This window comes from Panulirus ornatus, chromosome 55 (genome assembly GCF_036320965.1).
Source record: "Panulirus ornatus isolate Po-2019 chromosome 55, ASM3632096v1, whole genome shotgun sequence".
NCBI lineage: Eukaryota > Metazoa > Arthropoda > Malacostraca > Decapoda > Palinuridae > Panulirus > Panulirus ornatus.
The window spans coordinates 16,591,742-16,607,489 of NC_092278.1; the positions used below are offsets into that span (position 1 = coordinate 16,591,742).

Sequence of the window (15,748 nt, forward strand, 5' to 3'; positions counted from 1 at the left end):
GTAAAAATACTAGAAATTGATCTTAGTCAATTCAGTGTTGAGCACCTTCAAAATTATTACTTTTTTAATATATGAAATGTATTCTGTGAAGATTTCAAGTTCACTGCTGGTTTGATTATCCTTAAAGTCTCCTCGTGCTGGTTATTATTTGGTGCTGTCAGCCAGTGCTTGGCAAACTGGGACAGAGTTTTTGTTATTAAGCCTTTCCCATAAAGTGCTTGGTCCCGGTGTGTGTGACTTCATTCATGCATGTTTAAATTTTTGACATCATTATTTGAAAACAAGGGATGGTTTTCTCATACTTGCATACTGCTGGTGGAAAGCATTGCCAAAGCCCATCCCATGATCAGTGCTCAGGAAAGACTCAGGCTTCACTGCTACTTATGATTCTAAGTCCTTTGATTATCATCTTCTTTTACCCAGCCAGCATTTCCTTCCTGACAAGATATTCGCATTTATTGTTGTCATTTTCTAGTGTTGCTTTCCATTTGAACTTTGCCTAATTTTATTTTCTAGCATTGCTTGCCATTTAAACTTTGTCAATTTTTGCCATACTCCCAAGGCCTACAAGTCAAAGTACATGAGCTCAGTGTGTACTTTCCTCGAATTAGCTCTTTCATGGAAGCGTTGTAATATCCAGGGAAACTGTGTGCAGGTTATTATCAAATTGTATATAAAAAAGTGAAATTTTCCTGAGCTTTGTTATTAAGATTAACTGAATCAGTTTTCCAAATAAGATACAAAGGTCAAGTACGAGTTGTGTTGGAAATGAAATGTATGAGGACTATGTGGTGTGAGGTGGTTTGATCAAGTAAGTGATGTAACAGTAAGAAAGATGTATGGAAATGAGTGTGGCTGGGAGAGCAGAAGAGGGTGTGTTGAAATGGTTTGGGTATATGGAGAGAATGAGTGAGGAAAATTGACAAAGAGGATATATGTGTCAGAGGTGGAGGGAACAAGGAGAAATAGGAGACCAAATTGGAGGTGAAGGGATGGAGTGAAAAAGATTTTGAGCGATCTGGACCTGAACATACAGGAGGGTGAGAGGCGTACAAGGAATAGAGTGAATTGGAATTATGTGGTGTACCAGGGTCAACATTCTGTCAGCGGATTGAACCAGGGCATGTGAAGCATCTGGGGTAAACCATGGAAAGGTCTGTGGGGCCTGGATGTGGATAGAGAGCTGTGGTTTGGGTGCATTACACATGACAGCTAGAGACTGAGTGTAAACAAATGTGGCCATATTTGTTTGTTTTCCTGGTGCTACCTTGCTGAAGAGGGGGTTAGCATTGCTGTTTCCCGTGGGGTGGGATGGCACTGGGAATGGATGAAGACAAGTAAGTATGAATGTGTACATGTGTATATATATATATATATATATATATATATATATTTTTTTTTTTTTTTTTTTTTTTTTTTTTTAATACTTTGTCGCTGTCTCCCGCGTTTGCGAGGTAGCGCAAGGAAACAGACGAAAGAAATGGCCCCCCCCCCATACACATGTACATACACACGTCCACACACGCAAATATACATACCTACACAGCTTTCCATGGTTTACCCCAGACGCTTCACATGCCTTGCTTCAATCCACTGACAGCACGTCAACCCCTGTATACCACATGACTCCAATTCACTCTATTTCTTGCCCTCCTTTCACCCTCCTGCATGTTCAGGCCCCGATCACACAAAATCTTTTTCACTCCATCTTTCCACCTCCAATTTGGTCTCCCTCTTCTCCTCGTTCCCTCCACCTCCGACACATATATCCTCTTGGTCAATCTCTCCTCACTCATTCTCTCCATGTGCCCAAACCATTTCAAAACACCCTCTTCTGCTCTCTCAACCACGCTCTTTTTATTTCCACACATCTCTCTTACCCTTACGTTGCTTACTCGATCAAACCACCTCACACCACACATTGTCCTCAAACATCTCATTTCCAGCACATCCATCCTCCTGCGCACATCTCTATCCATAGCCCACGCCTCGCAACCATACAACATTGTTGGAACCACTATTCCCTCAAACATACCCATTTTTGCTTTCCGAGATAATGTTCTCGACTTCCACACATTTTTCAAGGCTCCCAAAATTTTCGCCCCCTCCCCCACCCTATGATCCACTTCCGCTTCCATGGTTCCATCCGCTGACAGATCCACTCCCAGATATCTAAAACACTTCAATTCCTCCAGTTTTTCTCCATTCAAACTCACCTCCCAATTGACTTGACCCTCACCCCTACTGTACCTAATAACCTTGCTCTTATTCACATTTACTCTCAACTTTCTTCTTCCACACACTTTACCAAACTCAGTCACCAGCTTCTGCAGTTTCTCACATGAATCAGCCACCAGCGCTGTATCATCAGCGAACAACAACTGACTCACTTCCCAAGCTCTCTCATCCCCAACAGACTTCATACTTGCCCCTCTTTCCAGGACTCTTGCATTTACCTCCCTTACAACCCCATCCATAAACAAATTAAACAACCATGGAGACATCACACACCCCTGGCGCAAACCTACATTCACTGAGAACCAATCACTTTCCTCTCTTCCTACACGTACACATGCCTTACATCCTCGATAAAAACTTCACTGCTTCTAACAACTTGCCTCCCACACCATATATTCTTAATACCTTCCACAGAGCATCTCTATCAACTCTATCATATGCCTTCTCCAGTTCCATAAATGCTACATACAAATCCATTTGCTTTTCTAAGTATTTCTCACATACATTCTTCAAAGCAAACACCTGATCCACACATCCTCTACCACTTCTGAAACCGCACTGCTCTTCCCCAATCTGATGCTCTGTACATGCCTTCACCCTCTCAATCAATACCCTCCCATATAATTTACCAGGAATACTCAACAAACTTATACCTCTGTAATTTGAGCACTCACTCTTATCCCCTTTGCCTTTGTACAGTGGCACTATGCACGCATTCCGCCAATCCTCAGGCACCTCACCATGAGTCATACATACATTAAATAACCTTACCAACCAGTCAACAATACAGTCACCCCCTTTCTTAATAAATTCCACTGCGATACCATCCAAACCTGCTGCCTTGCCGGCTTTCATCTTCCGCAAAGCTTTTACTACCTCTTCTCTGTTTACCAAATCATTTTCCCTAACCCTCTCACTTTGCACACCACCTCGACCAAAACACCCTATATCTGCCACTCTGTCATCAGACACATTCAACAAACCTTCAAAATACTCATTCCATCTCCTTCTCACATCACCGCTACTTGTTATCACCTCCCCATTTACGCCCTTCACTGAAGTTCCCATTTGCTCCCTTGTCTTACGCACCCTATTTACCTCCTTCCAGAACATCTTTTTATTCTCCCTAAAATTTACTGATAGTCTCTCACCCCAACTCTCATTTGCCCTTTTTTTCACCTCTTGCACCTTTCTCTTGACCTCCTGTCTCTTTCTTTTATACTTCTCCCACTCAATTGCATTTTTTCCCTGCAAAAATCGTCCAAATGCCTCTCTCTTCTCTTTCACTAATACTCTATATATATATATATATATATATATATATATATATATATATATATATTTTTTTTTTTATACTTTGTCGCTGTCTCCCGCGTTTGCGAGGTAGCGCAAGGAAACAGACAAAAGAAATGGCCCAACCCCCCCCATACACATGTATATACATACGTCCACACACGCAAATATACATACCTACACAGCTTTCCATATATATATATATATATATAGAGTTGTGCACAGGAGGGTGGATGTGCTGGAAATGAGATGTTTGAGGACAATATGTGGTGTGAGGTGGTTTGATCGAGTAAGTAATGTTAGGGTAAGAGAGATGTGTGGAAATAAAAAGAGTGTGGTTGAGAGAGCAGAAGAGAGATGTGTGGAAATAAAAAGAGTGTGGTTGAGAGAGCAGAAGAGGATGTTTTGAAATGGTTTGGGCACATGGAGAGAATGAGTGAGGAAAGATTGACCAAGAGGATATATGTCAGAGGTGGAGGGAACAAGGAGAAGTGGGAGACCAAATTGGAGGTGGAAAGATGGAGTGAAAAAGATTTTGTGTGATCGGGGCCTGAACATGCAGGAGGGTGAAAGGAGGGCAAGGAATAGAGTGAATTGGAGTGATGTGGTATACAGGGGTTGACGTGCTGTCAGTGGATTGAATCAAGGCATGTGAAGCGTCTGGGGTAAACCATGGAAAGCTGTGTAGGTATGTATATTTGCGTGTGTGGACGTATGTACATGTGTATGGGGGGGGGTTGGGCCATTTCTTTCGTCTGTTTCCTTGCGCTACCTCGCAAACGCGGGAGACAGCGACAAAGTATATAAAAAAAAAAAAATAAATATTTTTTTTTTTTTTTTTTTTTTTTGTCGGAGGACTGATGATTGGGAATACCTGGTTTAAAAAGCGAGATATACATAAGTATACTTATGTAAGTAGGAGAGATGGCCAGAGAGCGTTATTGGATTACGTGTTAATTGACAGGCGTGCGAAAGAGAGACTTTTGGATGTTAATGTGCTGAGAGGTGCAACTGGAGGGATGTCTGATCGTTATCTTGTGGAGGCTAAGGTGAAGATTTGTATGGGTTTTCAGAAAAGAAGAGTGAATGTTGGGGTGAAGAGGGTGGTGAGAGTAAGTGAGCTTGAGAAGGAGACCTGTGTGAGGAAGTACCAGGAGAGACTGAGTACAGAATGGAAAAAGGTGAGAACAATGGAAGTAAGGGGAGTGGGGGAGGAATGGGATGTATTTAGGGAATCAGTGATGGATTGCACAAAAGATGCTTGTGGCATGAGAAGAGTGGGAGGTGGGTTGATTAGAAAGGGTAGTGAGTGGTGGGATGAAGAAGTAAGAGTATTAGTGAAAGAGAAGAGAGAGGCATTTGGACGATTTTTGCAGGGAAAAAATGCAATTGAGTGGGAGATGTATAAAAGAAAGAGACAGGAGGTCAAGAGAAAGGTGCAAGATGTGAAAAAAAAGGGCAAATGAGAGTTGGGGTGAGAGAGTATCATTAAATTTTAGGGAGAATAAAAAGATGTTCTGGAAGGAGGTAAATAAAGTGCGTAAGACAAGGGAGCAAATGGGAACTTCAGTGAAGGGCGCAAATGGGGAGGTGATAACAAGTAGTGGTGATGTGAGAAGGAGATGGAGTGAGTATTTTGAAGGTTTGTTGAATGTGTTTGATGATAGAGTGGCAGATATAGGGTGTTTTGGTCGAGGTGGTGTGCAAAGTGAAAGGGTTAGGGAAAATGATTTGGTAAACAGAGAAGAGGTAGTGAAAGCTTTGCGGAAGATGAAAGCCGGCAAGGCAGCAGGTTTGGATGGTATTGCAGTGGAATTTATTAAAAAAGGGGGTGACTGTATTGTTGACTGGTTGGTAAGGTTATTTAATGTATGTATGACTCATGGTGAGGTGCCTGAGGATTGGCGGAATGCGTGCATAGTGCCATTGTACAAAGGCAAAGGGGATAAGAGTGAGTGCTCAAATTACAGAGGTATAAGTTTGTTGAGTATTCCTGGTAAATTATATGGGAGGGTATTGATTGAGAGGGTGAAGGCATGTACAGAGCATCAGATTGGGGAAGAGCAGTGTGGTTTCAGAAGTGGTAGAGGATGTGTGGATCAGGTGTTTGCTTTGAAGAATGTATGTGAGAAATACTTAGAAAGGCAAATGGATTTGTATGTAGCATTTATGGATCTGGAGAAGGCATATGATAGAGTTGATAGAGATGCTCTGTGGAAGGTATTAAGAATATATGGTGTGGGAGGAAAGTTGTTAGAAGCAGTGAAAAGTTTTTTATCGAGGATGTAAGGCATGTGTACGTGTAGGAAGAGAGGAAAGTGATTGGTTCTCAGTGAATGTAGGTTTGTGGCAGGGGTGTGTGATGTCTCCATGGTTGTTTAATTTGTTTATGGATGGGGTTGTTAGGGAGGTAAATGCAAGAGTTTTGGAAAGAGGGGCAAGTATGAAGTCTGTTGGGGATGAGGAGCTTGGGAAGTGAGTCAGTTGTTGTTCGCTGATGATACAGCGCTGGTGGCTGATTCATGTGAGAAACTGCAGAAGCTGGTGACTGAGTTTGGTAAAGTGTGTGGAAGAAGAAAGTTAAGAGTAAATGTGAATAAGAGCAAGGTTATTAGGTACAGTAGGGTTGAGGGTCAAGTCAATTGGGAGATGAGTTTGAATGGAGAAAAACTGGAGGAAGTGAAGTGTTTTAGATATCTGGGAGTGGATCTGGCAGCGGATGGAACCATGGAAGCGGAAGTGGATCATAGGATGGGGGAGGGGGCGAAAATTCTGGGAGCCTTGAAGAATGTGTGGAAGTCGAGAACATTATCTCGGAAAGCAAAAATGGGTATGTTTGAAGGAATAGTGGTTCCAACAATGTTGTATGGTTGCGAGGCGTGGACTATGGATAGAGTTGTGCGCAGGAGGATGGATGTGCTGGAAATGAGATGTTTGAGGACAATGTGTGGTGTGAGGTGGTTTGATCGAGTAAGTAACGTAAGGGTAAGAGAGATGTGTGGAAATAAAAAGAGCGTGGTTGAGAGAGCAGAAGAGGGTGTTTTGAAATGGTTTGGTCACATGGAGAGAATGAGTGAGGAAAGATTGACCAAGAGGATATATGTGTCGGAGGTGGAGGGAACGAGGAGAAGAGGGAGACCAAATTGGAGGTGGAAAGATGGAGTGAAAACGATTTTGTGTGATCGGGGCCTGAACATGCAGGAGGGTGAAAGGAGGGCAAGGAATAGAGTGAATTGGAGCGATGTGGTATACAGGGGTTGACGTGCTGTCAGTGGATTGAATCAAGGCATGTGAAGCGTCTGGGGTAAACCATGGAAAGCTGTGTAGGTATGTATATTTGCGTGTGTGGACGTGTGTATGTACATGTCTATGGGGGGGGTTGGGCCATTTCTTTCGTCTGTTTCCTTGCGCTACCTCTCAAACGCGGGAGACAGCGACAAAGTATAAAAAAAAAAAAAAAAAAAAAAATATATGTGTATGTATGTATTTGTTGATATATGTGTGTATGTATTTGTTGATATGTGTATGTATGTATATGTGCATGTATGGTCGTTTATGTATATATATATATATATATATATATATATGTGTATATGAGTGGATGGGCCATTCTTCGTCTGTTTCCTGGCACTGCCTTGCTCATGTGGGAAAGAGCAGTTACCTATGACAAGAAATATGCATATTATTATTCTCACCATATCCTGTTGAGTTCACTGCATTTACGCAAAATAGTAGGAGCAATAGATAGAAGTACGAATTGTTGGCAGGAGCATTAGATAGAAGTAGTAGGATAAGAACTTCAGGAGGGAACATTAGGCAGAAGACGTATGTTGGAACTTTAGGCAGGAACATTAGGTAAGCAGATTAGGTAGAGGAAGTCAGTAGGAACATTAGGCAAGAGCCTCTGGAAACACTTCATCAGAGTTGCCCTTTGCCAGTAGCCTGTTAAGGGTAAGGCAGTAAAGTCTAAAATGGCACTGGAGTTCACTCATTTGGAGACTTTTGCCATGGCCACCTCCATAAGGGAGTTCCTGGAGGGAATGTGTATCAGAGATATAGATAGATGGACAGATGAATGGATAGACATAGCTAGTGAGAAAGAGGTAATGTCATTTTGATATAATGCTGCATTGTATATTGAAAAATGTTATTGGTATTAAAAAAGGGGGTGACTGTATTGTTGACTGGTTGGTAAGGTTATTTATGTATGTATGACTCATGGTGAGGTGCCTGAGGATTGGCGGAATGCGTGCATAGTGCCATTGTACAAAGGCAAAGGGGATAAGAGTGAGTGCTCAAATTACAGAGGTATAAGTTTGTTGAGTATTCCTGGTAAATTATATGGGAGGGTATTGATTGAGAGGGTGAAGGCATGTACAGAGCATCAGATTGGGAAGAGCAGTGTGGTTTCAGAAGTGGTAGAGGATGTGTGGATCAGGTGTTTGCTTTGAAGAATGTATGTGAGAAATACTTAGAAAGGCAAATGGATTTGTATGTAGCATTTATGGATCTGGAGAAGGCATATGATAGAGTTGATAGAGATGCTCTGTGGAAGGTATTAAGAATATATGGTGTGGGAGGAAAGTTGTTAGAAGCAGTGAAAAGTTTTTATCGAGGATGTAAGGCATGTGTACGTGTAGGAAGAGAGGAAAGTGATTGGTTCTCAGTGAATGTAGGTTTGTGGCAGGGGTGTGTGATGTCTCCATGGTTGTTTAATTTGTTTATGGATGGGGTTGTTAGGGAGGTAAATGCAAGAGTTTTGGAAAGAGGGGCAAGTATGAAGTCTGTTGGGGATGAGAGAGCTTGGGAAGTGAGTCAGTTGTTGTTCGCTGATGATACAGCGCTGGTGGCTGATTCATGTGAGAAACTGCAGAAGCTGGTGACTGAGTTTGGTAAAGTGTGTGGAAGAAGAAAGTTAAGAGTAAATGTGAATAAGAGCAAGGTTATTAGGTACAGTAGGGTTGAGGGTCAAGTCAATTGGGAGATGAGTTTGAATGGAGAAAAACTGGAGGAAGTGAAGTGTTTTAGATATCTGGGAGTGGATCTGGCAGCGGATGGAACCATGGAAGCGGAAGTGGATCATAGGGTGGGGGAGGGGGCGAAAATTCTGGGGGCCTTGAAGAATGTGTGGAAGTCGAGAACATTATCTCGGAAAGCAAAAATGGGTATGTATGAAGGAATAGTGGTTCCAACAATGTTGTATGGTTGCGAGGAGTGGGCTATGGATAGAGTTGTGCGCAGGAGGATGGATGTGCTGGAAATGAGATGTTTGAGGACAATGTGTGGTGTGAGGTGGTTTGATCGAGTGAGTAACGTAAGGGTAAGAGAGATGTGTGGAAATAAAAAAAGCGTGGTTGAGAGAGCAGAAGAGGGTGTTTTGAAGTGGTTTGGGCACATGGAGAGAATGAGTGAGGAAAGATTGACCAAGAGGATATATGTGTCGGAGGTGGAGGGAAGAAGGAGAAGAGGGAGACCAAATTGGAGGTGGAAAGATGGAGTGAAAAAGATTTTGTGTGATCGGGGCCTGAACATGCAGGAGGGTGAAAGGAGGGCAAGGAATAGAGTGAATTGGAGCGATGTGGTATACCGGGGTTGACGTGCTGTCAGTGGATTGAATCAAGGCATGTGAAGCGTCTGGGGTAAGCCATGGAAAGCTGTGTAGGTATGTATATTTGCGTGTGTGGACGTATGTATATACATGTGTATGGGGGGTTGGGCCATTTCATTTCGTCTGTTTCCTTGCGCTACCTCGCAAACGCGGGAGACAGCGACAAAGTATAAAAAAAAAAAAAAATATATATATATATATATATATATATATATATATATATATATATATATATATATATATATATATATATGTATGTGTATGTATGTATTTGTTGATATGTGTATGTATGTATATGTGCATGTATGGTCGTTTATGTATATATATATATATATATATATATATATATATATATATATATATATATATATATATATATATATATATATATGTGTATATGAGTGGATGGGCCATTCTTCGTCTGTTTCCTGGCACTGCCTTGCTCATGTGGGAAACAGCAGTTACTTATGACAAGAAATATGCATATTATTATTCTCACCATATCCTGTTGAGTTCACTGCATTTACGCAAAATAGTAGGAGCAATAGATAGAAGTACGAACTGTTGGCAGGAGCATTAGATAGAAGTAGTAGGATAAGAACTTCAGGAGGGAACATTAGGCAGAAGACGTATGTTGGAACTTTAGGCAGGAACATTAGGTAAGCAGATTAGGTAGAGGAAGTCAGTAGGAACATTAGGCAAGAGCCTCTGGAAACACTTCATCAGAGTTGCCCTTTGCCAGTAGCCTGTTAAGGGTAAGGCAGTAAAGTCTAAAATGGCACTGGAGTTCACTAATTTGGAGACTTTTGCCATGGCCACCTCCATAAGGGAGTTCCTGGAGGGAATGTGTATCAGAGATATAGATAGATGGACAGATGAATTGATAGACATAGCTAGTGAGAAAGAGGCAATGTCATTTTGATATAATGCTGCATTGTATATTGAAAAATGTTATTGGTATTAAAAAAGGGGGTGACTGTATTGTTGACTGGTTGGTAAGGTTATTTAATGTATGTATGACTCATGGTGAGGTGCCTGAGGATTGGCGGAATGCGTGCATAGTGCCATTGTACAAAGGCAAAGGGGATAAGAGTGAGTGCTCAAATTACAGAGGTATAAGTTTGTTGAGTATTCCTGGTAAATTATATGGGAGGGTATTGATTGAGAGGGTGAAGGCATGTACAGAGCATCAGATTGGGGAAGAGCAGTGCGGTTTCAGAAGTGGTAGAGGATGTATGGATCAGGTGTTTGCTTTGAAGAATGTATGTGAGAAATACTTAGAAAAGCAAATGGATTTGTATGTAGCATTTATGGATCTGGAGAAGGCATATGATAGAGTTGATAGAGATGCTCTGTGGAAGGTATTAAGAATATATGGTGTGGGAGGCAAGTTGTTAGAAGCAGTGAAAAGTTTTTATCGAGGATGTAAGGCATGTGTACGTGTAGGAAGAGAGGAAAGTGATTGGTTCTCAGTGAATGTAGGTTTGCGGCAGGGGTGTGTGATGTCTCCATGGTTGTTTAATTTGTTTATGGATGGGGTTGTTAGGGAGGTAAATGCAAGAGTCCTGGAAAGAGGGGCAAGTATGAAGTCTGTTGGGGATGAGAGAGCTTGGGAAGTGAGTCAGTTGTTGTTCGCTGATGATACAGCGCTGGTGGCTGATTCATGTGAGAAACTGCAGAAGCTGGTGACTGAGTTTGGTAAAGTGTGTGGAAGAAGAAAGTTAAGAGTAAATGTGAATAAGAGCAAGGTTATTAGGTACAGTAGGGTTGAGGGTCAAGTCAATTGGGAGGTGAGTTTGAATGGAGAAAAACTGGAGGAAGTGAAGTGTTTTAGATATCTGGGAGTGGATCTGTCAGCGGATGGAACCATGGAAGCGGAAGTGGATCATAGGGTGGGGGAGGGGGCGAAAATTTTGGGAGCCTTGAAAAATGTGTGGAAGTCGAGAACATTATCTCGGAAAGCAAAAATGGGTATGTTTGAAGGAATAGTGGTTCCAACAATGCTGTATGGTTGCGAGGCGTGGGCTATGGATAGAGTTGTGCGCAGGAGGATGGATGTGCTGGAAATGAGATGTTTGAGGACAATGTGTGGTGTGAGGTGGTTTGATCGAGTAAGTAACGTAAGGGTAAGAGAGATGTGTGGAAATAAAAAGAGCGTGGTTGAGAGAGCAGAAGAGGGTGTTTTGAAATGGTTTGGGCACATGGAGAGAATGAGTGAGGAAAGATTGACCAAGAGGATATACGTGTCGGAGGTGGAGGGAACGAGGAGAAGAGGGAGACCAAATTGGAGGTGGAAAGATGGAGTGAAAAAGATTTTGTGTGATCGGGGCCTGAACATGCAGGAGGGTGAAAGGAGGGCAAGGAATAGAGTGAATTGGAGCGATGTGGTATACAGGGGTTGACGTGCTGTCAGTGGATTGAATCAAGGCATGTGAAGCGTCTGGGGTAAACCATGGAAAGCTGTGTAGGTATGTATATTTGCGTGTGTGGACGTGTGTATGTACATGTGTATGGGGGGGGGGTTGGGCCATTTCTTTCGTCTGTTTCCTTGCGCTACCTCGCAAATGCGGGAGACAGCGACAAAGTATAAAAAAAAAAAAAAAAAAAAAAAAAAATTAAAATAATGCATTATTTTTCATAATAACTTCATGATTATGCTTATAGCAAGTGTTACTGCTGCCCTTGATTTTGTAAGCATATGAGATGATATTTATGATGATTTTATTTGTCAGTGTATTTTATTGTACATATGATATGAACTGCAAGTAAATTCTCCCCAGGGGATAGGGGAAAAAGAATACTTCCCACGCATTCCCTGTGTGTCGTAGAAGGTGAATAAAAGGGACGGGAGCTGGGGGAGCTAGAAACCCTCCCCTCCTTGTATTTCCACTTTCTAAAAGGGGAAACAAATGAAGGAGTCACGCGGGGAGTGCTCATCCTCCTTGAAGGCTCAGATTAGGGTGTTCAAATGTGTGTGGATGTAACCAAGATGAGAAAAAAGGAAAGATAGATAGTATGTTTGAGGAAAGGAACCTGAATGTTTTGGCTCTGAGTGAAACGAAGCTCAAGGGCAAAGGGGAAGAGTGGTTTGGGAATGTTTTGGGAGTAAAGTCAGGGGTTAGTGAGAGGACAAGAGCAGTGGAAGGAGTAGCACTACACCTGAAACAGGAGTTGTGGGAGTATATGATAGAGTGTAAGAAAGTAAACTCTAGATTGATATGGGTAAAACTGAAAGTGGATGGAGAGAGATAGGTGATTATTGGTGCCGATGCACCTGGGCATGAGGAGAAAGATCATGAGAAGCAAGTGTTTTGGGAGAAGCTGAGTGAGTGTGTTAGCAGTTTTGAGGAATGAGACTGGGTTGTACTAATGGGTGATTTAAATGCAAAGGTAAGTAATGTGGCAGTTGAGGGAATAATTGGTGTACATGGGATGTTCAGTGTTGTAAATGGAAATGGTGAAGAGCTTGTAGATTTGTGTGCTGAAAAAGGACTGGTGATTGGGAAAACCTGGTTTAAAAAGAGAGATATACATAAGTATACGTATGTAAGAAGGTGAGGTGGCCAGAGAGCATTATTGGATCACGTGTTAATTGATAGGCGCATGAAAGAGAGACTTTTGGATGTTAATGTGCTGAAGGTGAAGATTTGTAGAGGTTTTCAGAAAAGAAGAGAGAATCTCGGGGTGAAGAGAGTGGTGAGATTGAGCTTGGGAAGGAGATTTGTGTGAGGAGAGACTAAGTGCAGAATAGAAAAAGGTGAGAACAAAGAAGGTAAGGGGAGTGGGGGAGGAATGGGATGTATTTAGGGAAGCACTGATGGCTTGCGTAAAAGATGCTTGTGGCATGAGAAGCGTGGGAGGTGGGCAGATTAGAAAAGGTAGTGAGTGGTGGGATGAAGAAGTAAGATTATTAGTGAAAGAGAATAGAGGGGCATTTGGACGATTTTTCAGGGAAATATTGCAAATGACTGGGAGAAGTATAAAAGAAAGAGGCAAGAGGTCAAGAGAAAGGTGCAAGAGGTGAAAAAGAGGGCAAATGAGAGTTGGGGTGAGAGAGTATCATTAAATTTTAGGGAGGATAAAAAGATGTTTTGGAAGGAGGTAAATAAAGTGCGTAAGACAAGAGAACAAATGGGAACATCGGTGAAGGGGGCTAATGGGGAAGGTAATAACAAGTAGTGGTGATGTGAGAAGGAGATGGAGTGAGTATTTTGAAGGTTTGTTGAATGTGTTAGTTGATAAGAGTGGCAGATATAGGGTGTTTTGGTCGAGGTGGTGTGCGAAGTGAGAAGGTCAGGGAGAATGGTTTGGTTAACAGAGAAGAGGTAGTGAAAGCTTTGCAGAAGATGGAAGCTAGCAAGGCAGTGGGTTTGGATGGTATTGCAGTGGAATTTATTAAAAAAGGGAATGACATTTTTGTTGAGTGGTTGGTGAGGATATTCAATGTATGTATGACTCATGGTGAAGTGCCTAAGGATTGGCAGAATGCATGCATAGTGCCATTGTACAAAGGCAAAGCGGAGTGCTCAAATTACAGAGATATGAGTTTGTTGAGTATTCCTGGGAAATTATATGGGAGGGTATTAATTGAGAGGGTGAAAGCATGTACAGAGCATTAGATTGAGGAAAAGCAGTGTGGTGTCAGAAGTGGTAGAGGATGTGTGGATCAGGTGTTTGCTTTGAAGAATGTATGTGAGAAATACTTAGAAAAACAAATGGATTTGTATGTAGCATTTATGGATCTAGAGAAAGCATGTGATAGAGTTGATAGAGATTGTCTGTGGAAGGTATTAAGAGCATATGGTGTGGGAGGCAAGTTGTTAGAAGCAGTGAAAAGTTTTTATCAAGGATGTAAGGCATGTGTACGTGAGGGAAGAGAGGAATGTGATTGGTTCCCAGTGAATGTAGGTTTGCGGCAGGGGTGTGTGATGTCTCCATGGTTGTTTAATTTTTTCATGGATGGGGCTGTTAGGGAGGTGAATGCAAGAGTTTTGGAGAGAGGGGCAGGTATGCAGTCTGTTGTGGATGAGAGAGCTTGGGAAGTGAGTCAGTTGTTGCTCACTGATGATACAGCGCTGGTGGCTGATTCAGTGGAGAAACTGCAGGAACTGGTGACTAAGTTTGGTAAAGTATGTGAAATAAGAAAACTGAGAGTAAATGTGAATAAGAGCAAGGTTATTAGGTACAGTAGGGTTGAGGGACAAGTCATTTGGGAGGTAAATTTGAATGGAGAAAAACTGGAGGAAGTAAAATGTTTTAGATATTTGGGAGTGGATCTGGCAGCGGATGGAACTATGGAAGCGGAAGTGAATCACAGGGTGGGGTAGGGGCGAAGGTTCTGGAAGCATTGAAGAATGTGTGGAAGGTGAGAACATTATCTCGGAAAGCAAAAATGGGTATGTTTGAAGGAATAGTGGTTCCAACAATGTTATATGGTTGCAAGGCGTGGGCTATAGATAGGGTTGTGCGGAGGAGGGTGGATGTGTTGGAAATCGAGATGTTTGAGGACAATATGTGGTGTGGGCTGGTTTGATCGAGTAAGTAATGAAAGGGTAAGAGAGATGTGTGGTAATAAAGAGAGTGTGGTTGAGAGAGCAGAAGAGGGTGTATTGAAATGGCTTGGTCACATGGAGAGAATGAGTGAGGAAAGATTGACAAAGAGGATATATGTGTCAGAGGTTGAGGGAACAAGAAGTGGGAGACCCAATTGGAGGTGAAAGGATGAAGTGAAAAAGATTTTGAGCGATCAGGGCCTGAACATACAGGAGGGTGAATTGGAACACTGTGGTATAATAGGGTCGACGTGCTGTCAATGTATTGAACCAGGGCATGTGAAGCGTCTGGGGTTAACCATGGAAAGTTTTGTAGGACCTGGATGTGGAAAGGGAGCCGTGGTTTTGGTGCATTATACATGACAGCTAGAGACTGAGTGTGAACTAATGTGGCCTTTGTTGTCTTTTCCTTGTGCTACCTCGCGCGCATGTGGGGGAAGGGGGGGTGTCATTTCATGTGTGGTGGGGTGACGATGGAAATTGAATAAGGGCAGCAAGTATGAATTGCAAGTATGAATTATGTAAGTAATGAAAGGGTAAGAGAGATGTGTGGTAATAAAGAGAGTGTGGTTGAGAGAGCAGAAGAGGGTGTATTGAAATGGCTTGGTCACATGGAGAGAATGAGTGAGGAAAGATTGACAAAGAGGATATATGTGTCAGAGGTTGAGGGAACAAGAAGTGGGAGACCCAATTGGAGGTGAAAGGATGGAGTGAAAAAGATTTTGAGCGATCAGGGCCTGAACATACAGGAGGGTGAATTGGAACACTGTGGTATAATAGGGTCGACGTGCTGTCAATGTATTGAACCAGGGCATGTGAAGCGTCTGGGGTTAACCATGGAAAGTTTTGTAGGACCTGGATGTGGAAAGGGAGCCGTGGTTTTGGTGCATTATACATGACAGCTAGAGACTGAGTGTGAACTAATGTGGCCTTTGTTGTCTTTTCCTTGTGCTACCTCGCGCGCATGTGGGGGAAGGGGGGGTGTCATTTCATGTGTGGTGGGGTGACGATGGAAATTGAATAAGGGCAGCAAGTATGAATTGCAAGTATGAATTAT

The 15,748-nt window shown here is 42.4% G+C and overlaps 1 protein-coding gene across 15 annotated transcripts in view; it reads left to right on the forward strand.

Annotated features, from left to right (window-relative positions):
• Nucleotides 1–15,748, forward strand: part of Rab3-GEF (Rab3 GDP-GTP exchange factor) — a 356,394-nt gene that overhangs the window by 138,024 nt on the left and 202,622 nt on the right. The window lies entirely within an intron of this gene.